Genomic DNA, 9,601 nt, shown 5'->3' on the forward strand with positions numbered 1-9,601 from the left:
GTCTACCAGTAGAATCACTCATGTTGCTTGGGTCTGGACAGAGTTTGCTGAGTAGTGCAACGTCTTGCAAAGTCATCTGGATTTTACTTGCAGTCATGAACTTCGAAACAGTGAAACAAAAATGCAGAAATCATGGTCTGGATGTTGGACCAACTGGATCTTTTGGGTAACTAGAAAGGACATGTGTGGCTTTATTTGGGAAGTGTGAAGTGCTTCTTTGAGAGACAAAAATGTACTGTTTGCCTTAAAGCAGGGGTGTCCAAACTTGGGAACTTTAAGACTTGTGGACTTCAACTCCCAGAATTCCCCAGCCAGCCTGGCTGAGGAATTCTGGGAGTTGAAGTCCACAAGTCTTAAAGTTCCCAAGTTTGGACACCCCTGCCTTAAAGGAACCAATAGACCACACAGAATCTGTAAATAACAAAAGAAAAAGAAAACTGAAAGGCTGTGTGGCCCTGCCTCTTTAAATCATTTCCCTCAAAAACATGTACATATTCTGCCACAGTGTTAGAAGTGCCAAGTCAGGTATCTCTGCTAACACTTTTATTGTGGCCCTGCTGGTCTTCCTAGATTTGTCTGCCAATTCCCTTGTTTTTGCATCTTTCCTCGAAGATGTGCAAGAAACAAAGTAGCAGCTCATCCTCTTTTAGTACTTACTCATTCAAAGACTGCACTGCTTGGACTTCACTGTAGCCTGCACTACTACTTTTATAAAGATTTTATCATACAGAGGATGTAAAACTTTCAATCCCTGAAGTTATATCATTGTTGCTGAGAATTGATGTTGAAGTTTTCCTTCAATCCAAGTCTTAATGCCAACTAAATGTAGTCAAATATTACTGTCTACTCCATCAAAATGTGGATTTTAGACCACAAATTTGGGTAAAGAACTTCCCTCATATGCAAAATGCTAGGCATAATGTAGGTGTATTGATCAGTAGCATTTCTTTCATTCTACTAATCATGGGGCAAATTAAAAATTGCCTGCAGATTTAGATTCTTATTATGTAAAATGCATCAGATGGAAATGTGTTTATTGAGTGTGAATGTTAATAGGAAGAACAATTAAAACAAGCATGAGAGCTTGCTGTGATTAAAAAACAGGAAACCATCAAATATCAAGTCATTTCAATGCTGCAACCTCTGTATTGTTGCAATTGGCAAGCAGTTTTCAATTTACTATTGTGCTTGTAATGTTAACCACATTTTTTTCATACACTCTTTGTTATGAGAAAAGCAGAAAAGATACATAAACAAGTTGTTGATTGACAAAATATGATAAAGAGAAAGAAAGTCTCCTCCATCCACATAGAACAGTAGCCATGTTTTGTACACTGTGGGAAAAAATCAGGAATGGCTGATTATATCCTAATGAGAGATTCCTCCTGTTTAAATTAAGAAGTTTTACTCTCAGTTTACCAGGATCTTAGATCAAGCAAACACTGAGTGGTGCATTGTGGACTCCACTCCAAAATGAATGTTTGGAGGCAGAACAAAGGCTCCATTTGAATCTTTTTCAATTGTCATTAAATTAAACTTAACTATACTTAGCCTGCTTATAATCTAGCCTAGTATTTATAATTTCCACTTTAGATACATTCAAAATATCAATTAGGTCAAAGTTTCTTAAAGAGATAGCCAGGACTTTGGGAGGGGGGATGACGACACATGAAACTTTGAAAAATTCTGATTGTGCACTGTTGATGTAGAAGATTAGATAAATGGGCTTGATTCAACATGAACTAGAAGAATAGGCACAATGGAAAGTATGCTAATGAAGTGTTACAATTTATTCTCTTTCATTGTGTTATTATTAAAAGTACTGCCACACTGCATGACTATGGCAGTTCTATTGTTCCTTCAAAGACAGCAGGAAGTCTGACAAATGTTGACTGAATTTGTATTTGAAATTGGTTTCGGTTTTAGGCACAGGTGCAGATCTCTCTGCTTAAATGAGCTGATCCACCCATCTTCCTAGCTAATGACTTGATGTTTTCTTCAAACAAGGGATACAATGAAGATAATTATCAGATTTCTCACATGGGAACTGGGTTATGTTGCTCCACAAGATTTTAGTGTTAATGAAATGATCATTTGTCTGATCAAACAAAGAGATTATTTGTTCAATATCCCAACTGCAAATACTTTTTTTAAAAAAAAAACCTGTGTCACATTTTCCTCTGTCACTTCACAAGGAATAAAAAAGAACACTTAATGTGTATATGAATATTGAAAATATATAGAGAAGAGATGATAGCACAACAAATAGATCTAAAACCAAATGTATTCTTATTAGGTATACAACTGGGGAAATACAATAAAAGAATTATATTTTTAATGTTACACATAATAACAGCAGCTAGAATTATGTATGCACAAAATTGGAAAAACAGAAGTACACCTACAAATGAAATGGTAATAAAAAAAAATATTGTGCCGAAATGGATAGGTTAACAATGGAACTTAAAGATAAAGGAGAAACAGAATATTACTCAATATGGGACTTATGGTATAAATGGCTAGATAATAGATGCAGATATTAGAAAATCAACAATGAAAGAAGATTAACAAATTAGAAACAAATACAGGTATAAAAATATACATAAGTATATATATTGCAAGCGATAGTATTATTGGAGTGTACGCAACAATAGATTAAAACGTATAGAGTGATAAAGGTATAGAGTGTTATGGCACAACTATGGAAATAATAGACATAACTATATTGTACAATATCATGTATTTAAAAATAGATTATAATACTGTATGATTAAGAAAATAACGGTTACAATTAAGGTGTATAAGGTAAAGATAAAGGTCCCCTTGCACATATGTGCTAGTGGTTCCTCTAGGGGACAGTGCTGTCTGAAGGTGTCTCTGTGGTCATGTGGCCAGCATGACTAAATGCCAAAGGTGCATAGAACACTGTTACTTTCCCACCAAAGGTGGTCCCTATTTTTCTACTTGCATTTTTACATGTTTTCGAACTGCTAGGCTGGCAAAAACTGGGACAAGTAACAGGAACTCACTCCGTTACATGTTGCTAGGGATTCGAACTGCTAAACTGCCGACCTTTCTGATCGACAAGCTCAGTGTCTTAGCCACTGAGCCATTGCGTCCCATTTAGGGTGTATAACATAATCATTAGAATAAATAGAAAAAGTACAATAAAAACAGTTATATATAAAAAAGAACATATATAATTAAAGATCCCACTTTTTTCATGCAAAAAAACTCAAGTTAGCTATTGGCACGAAACACAAAATAATCAAAACAGTAGTAATAATACTTTTTTTAGATAGTCCTGCAGAAAAAACAATTCAGATTATTTCTCTCTCTCTCTTTTTCACTTCATTGCAATGTTGCATTTAATCTTTTAATTTTGGAGAACAGATTCATGCTGTAAATAAAACTTGTCCCTTATAAGAGGGGAAGATGGGAAAGACAGCCAAAGTAATACTTGGATATTACTATGACAAATATGAATTGTATAATATTTCCAAATAATTATGGTTAGCCAGGGGATGAAATTAAGACATAAATAATAAAGTGGAAGAAATTAAAACAGTCAGTGTTGGGGAGAATATTCATGATAATAATAAATCTTTTGCCAACAATGTTTTTGATTCAGATAATACCCGTTTTAATAACTGATGTACCACTTAAGCAATGGCAAAAAGAGATATCTAAATGTGTAGGGGAATGGGAAAAACACAAGTTAAATACAAAGTGTTAAAAGACACATAGAAAAAAGGAAGATTTCGTTTACCAGATCTGAAATTGTATTTTGCTGCTTCTTGTTTGGGCCTGGATAAAATAATGAATGTTGCTGAGAAATGGGACTTTTATGTTGTTGTTTGTTGTTTATTGGATTTATGTGCTGCCCTTCTCCCAAAGGACTCAGGGCGGCATACAACATTAAAAAAAAAACACATATTACAAAAGTTAAAAAGAAATTAGATAGAGTATCCAACAAACCCAAATAGTATGAACAATAACATTTTAAAAATTGGATTAAAATTAACAATTAAATCAAGCATTTATTTTATTTTGTTCAGGCCAGGCCGGCTTGATTTTAGAGTTAGACGGTCACAATATTAGATTCAGATGGCATGGATATTTATGGTACAATAAAATGAAAGTTAATGTGGAATTCAGAAACCATTTTGACATACCATATTGAAAATATGGAATAAATATAAACCCCCAGTTGTGCCCCAAACACTGTTATGGATTTCAGCTCAGGAGAAAATGGAATAAATGGTGAACTTTCCTTGAACTTCCTTTCTTTTTTTTCTTTTTTAATAAAATCTTTATTAAGTTTTAGCAAAACATATCAAAACCCAGGAAAAAATAATAATTTATATTTGGACTCAAGCCAAGGTGCTGCTCCTAAGGGAGTCCACGGACAATAAAGCAGCTTATTATATGAAACAGTATAAAGCAGTTTAACAAACGGGAGTCTCCACATTGCAGCCTTGTGACCCTATAATGCTCCATCTTGACAGCTGAGCCAATGTATCTGAAAGCGTTGTGAAGCTCCTTTATGTTTGGAAGGGTTTCAGGTCTCTGAAGTTTACAGCTGCTTTCTTTCCTCCTTTGCTGAGTCTTCTGCCTTATCCTGCCCATTGGTTTCTGGACTGCAGGAGAAGGCTTTGAAAGAGAAAGGTGACTTGATGGCTTTTTAATCACTTCATGGGACAAAAAGGGTTTTCTGTTTGCCTTTGTTACTGTCGGGACTGTGACAACTCAGAACAGAGCAGTGCGACCCTTGCTCAGCATTGCAAGGTCAACAAATTTGGAAACAATTGCTGAATGTCTTCAAACCCTTTTCAGGGATTGGGGAGCAGAAGCAGTGGAAGGTATGGAAGCGCTCAAATTCAGAGCAAGGAGCAACGAAAACAGCAACAGAGATGATCTTCTAGTTACTCCTCCAAGACTTGCATTCAAGAGACTGGAGAGGCATGTAATAAAACACAGAGCAAGGCACCTTTGAATAATAACCACAATACTGTTAAAACAAAACAAAACAACCAACCCCACCTTGCTTCAGTTAGATGCTGATTTCAGTTTCTCAGACTGACTTGAATGTCACTGGGTAGAACCCTACTGCAATTTCTCATAAGATCATTGTTTCAGTTACAACGAGCAGACAGAATTGCAAAAGCGTCTGGTAAACAGAAGGGAGGAGGCTTATGTTTATATATCAACGACTGCTGGTCCAGAGACGTAACTATACTAAAGAAACACTGTGATGTGGACTTAGAGACATTAATTATCAATTGCAAACCATACTATTCTCCACATGAGTTCTCTTCCTTTCTCCTAATTGCTGTGTATGTTCCTCCATAAGCTTGTGTAAACAATGCATTACGAACTCTAGCTGACCAGATTATGGAGGCTGAAACCAAATACCCAGATTCACTGTCCATTATTTTAGGAGACTTAAGCAAAGCAAACTTAAGGAAAGAACTTCCAAAATATTTTCAGCATGTCAATTGTCCCACTAGAGCAGGGGTGTCCAAACTTGGCAACTTTAAGACTTGTGGACTTCAACTCCCAGAATTCCCCAGCCAGCTCTGCTGGCTGGGGAATTCTGGGAATTGAAGTCCACAAGTCTTAAAGTTGCCAAGTTTGGACACCCCTGCACTAGAGGCAAGAATATTTTAGACCATTGCTATGCAACACTAAAAGATGCTTATCGGTCTTTACCACGAGCAGTTGTGGGACACTCTGATCATTGCATGATTCACCTCATACCTGTTTACAGACCAAGACTTAAAACCATGAAACCAACAATTAAATCAGGGAGGACTCGGACTGAGAAGGCAAAGCTAAAGCTACAGGCTTGCCTAGACTGCACTGACTGGAATGTTTTGGAAGATACCTTTGCAGACTTGGATGAGCTCACAGATACTATAACATCATATGTCAGTTTTTGTGAAGACCTATGTGTGCCGACCAGAAAACTGAGAATATACAGTAACAATAAACTTTGGTTCACAGCTAAACTTAAGCAGCTACATCATTCCAGAGAGGAAGCCTACAGTAAAGGGTGATAGAATCAGGCCAGAAACATATTAACAAGGGAGATCAGAGCAGCAAAAAGAAGCTACTCTGAAAAACTAACAAATCAGTTCTCAACAAATGAACCAGCCAACATGTGGAAAACTCTTAAAAATATCACCGGTTACGGCAAACCTTCCTCCAAAGCTGAAGGAAATAAACAATTGGCAGATGACCTGAATGTGTTTTACTGCAGATTTGAGAGAAAACTACTGCCACCCATCTCCACAATCCCCATCTCAGATACACCAACAACAGCTAAGCCTCCTACAACGGGCCCTATCCCATTGAGCCCACCACCTCTGGTGATTACAGAGAATGAGGTGCACTAGAGATGTGCTATGTTCCTTCTTGCTTCAAATGCTCTACTATCATCCCAGTGCCAAAGAAACCCTCCATCAAGGGACTGAATGACTTCAGACCGGTTGCTCTAACATCTATAGACCTTTGAAAGACTAGTGCTTGGCCACCTTAGAACCACCACAGATCCACTATTTGATACCTTGCAATTTGCCTACCGAGCAAATAGATCGACAGATGATGCTGTTCATATGATTCTGCACTACATCCTACAACATCATGAATCTCCAAAGACCTATGCAAGAGTCCTCTTTTGTAGACTTCAGCTCAGCATTCAATACCATCGTTCCAAATAAGCTAAATCAGTCTGCTGTACCTGACCACACTTGTAAATAAATCGTAAGCTTCCTAACAGACAGGAAGCAGCAGGTGAAGCTAGGCAAAATTGCATCAGATACCGGTACAATTAGCACAGGAGTCCCTCAGGGCTGTGTGCTTTCTCCACTTCTTTTCTCTTTGTATACCAATGACTGCATCTCAAAAGATCCCTCTGTAAAATACTAAAGTTTGCAGATGATACAACAGTGATTGTTCTCATTCAAGACAACAAGGAATCAGCATACAGATGGGCAGTTGAACAACTAGCTTTGTAGTGCAGCCAGAACAATCTTGAACTAAATACACTCAAAGCTGTAGAAATGGTGGTGTATTTTAGAAGAAAACCTCCTATATTACCACTTCTTACAATACTAGACAACACAATATCAACAGTAGGGACCTTCACCCAATATCATAGCTCAAGACTTAAAATGGACATCTAACATCAAAAATGTCATCAAAAAAGCACAACAAAGAATGTTCCTTCTGCGCCAACTCAGAAAGCTCAAACTGCCCGAAGAGCTGCTGATTCAGTTCTACAGAGGAATTTTTGAGTCTGTCATCTGCACCTCCATAACTGTCTGGTTTGGCTCTACAACCAAACAAGACAAACATAGACTTCAACAGATAATTAGAACTACAGAAAAAAACGATTGCTACCAATCTGCCTTCCATTGAGGACCTGTATACTGCATGAGTCAAAAAAAGGGCTGTGAAAATATCTACAGACCCCTCACATCCTGGACATAAATACTTTCAACTTCTACCCTCAAAATGACACTATAGAGCACTGCACACCAGAACGACTAGACACAAGGACAGTTTTCCCCCGAATGCCATCACTTTGCTTAACAACTAAATCCTACAACACTGTCAATAATTTACTAAGTATGTATTACTATTATTCCTCTCTTCCTTTCTGGTATCTATCTCTCCCCATTTATGACTATAACCATGTTGCTTATATCTTTCAATTTATATTTTTTTTATTTGTTTCCTGGTACAATTTGATGGCTTACCAGTAACCTTGACTATCACTAAGTGTATCTTTTTATTCTTGATGAATGTATTTTTAAAATAGTTTTTATTAAACATTTTTACCTTTAAAAAAGCAGAAGGAAAAACACAACAAAAAACCCAAAAAACAAGACAAACATAATAATATAAATTAGTTTTACAGCCTTCTGTATCAGCATTCTGATGAATGTATTTTTATTCTCCTTATGTAGACTGAGGGCATATGCACCAAAGACAAATTCCTTGTCTTGGCCAATAAAGAATTCTATTCTATTCTATTCTATTCTATTCTATTCTATTCACAGTTTCATAAGCAATTTTCATCCATTCTACTACTTTTTCGGCAGAAAAACAGGACACACTTTACATTGTCCAACCTTTAGAGAGTGCAGGTTTCATGGGGGTAATATGATAGCATCAAAAAAACCCAAGGATGACATTTTTTAGTTTGGGGTTTTTGGAGGTATCTGTCAACATCCCATGTTTCACTTAAGGAAAGATGAAAAATAATGCAGCTGAAGTTTGGCTATTTGCCATCAACATTCAAAGGATTCTAATTGGCCAAAAAGGAGGAAATGGCTAGAAGCTGCATGGCTCATAAGTTGTCTAATTTCCAAGGTAGGAAAATTTCTTCCAGAAATAATCAGGCCTTGATATTTGTAGGATGTTGAAGATGAAACCTTCAGCTGAGGCCACAAACTAACAAGAATCTACCTCTTTGGATTGTTTCCTGTCTGACGGAACATCTAGCAGGTTTTGCTAGCATGAGATTACATAGGGCAGTCTAGAACAAAAAGCAGTGTCTTCCTTCTTCCTTCTAAAAACTGTAGACCTTTACTTTGGGTAAAACAGCATTGTCAAAGCTGCACACCACTTCTCTTTTTTTAATATATATAATTTTTTTATTTTTGAATAAACACAAACAGACAAAACACAACAAACACTACAAAAATATCCTCCATTACAAATTGTAAAAAGTGTGTCAGCTGGTTACAAAGAGCTTTCGTGCATCCCTTCCACAGTCATCACCTACAATTCATATCAAGTTACATATTTTAAATCAAATATATTCCTATATATTACTATCATCATACCTCAATCTTCATATGACTATAATTGTTTTTACATTCCTTTTATATAAAATATTCCAAAATTTAAAGCAAAACCACATGATGGCATTCCTTTATCTATTTTCAATATCATCCAGCAACATTACATCTTTGTAACACTTTCTAAATAAAAATTAATTATGTTTAATAACCAAGTTTTTAGACCTCCTTTCTTAATCACTGTTTACAATTTATTTCCAATTTCCCTTTTATCATGTCAATACAAATATAACATTATTATCATTATCAATCATTTATTTAACAATATCCGTCATCATTTCATTTTTTTTTTCTTGTTTCTTTTTTGGTCTAAGTTTAACTAAATGATCACCATTTAGAATTTATACCAGATTTCCTCTTATCAAACCAATACCTATATGTACATTGTTATCATTATCAATTATTTATCTAACTATATCCATTATCACTTCATTTTTAACACAACGCTCTAATTTTAACTAAATTTGACTAATATTTTGTTATTAGTTTTCATATCTCAACCTCACCACCTCTCACCACTTCTCTATGTAATATCAGAAGCTGATTTCAAGTCAGCTGTATTAAATGACCCCATACCCACCAAAGGATGCACATGCAATGATCAATGAATGTAGAAATCATGCTAACTAGTCATAGTACGAATTAGCATATTTGCTATACCTAAGACCCAAAACATGAATTGATCCCAAAGCACCAAATAACAGAATTTGGATCTGGATTTGCAAGATATA

Source organism: Natrix helvetica (assembly GCF_964273705.1).
Source record: "Natrix helvetica genome assembly, chromosome: 6".
Classification (NCBI taxonomy): domain Eukaryota; kingdom Metazoa; phylum Chordata; class Lepidosauria; order Squamata; family Natricidae; genus Natrix; species Natrix helvetica.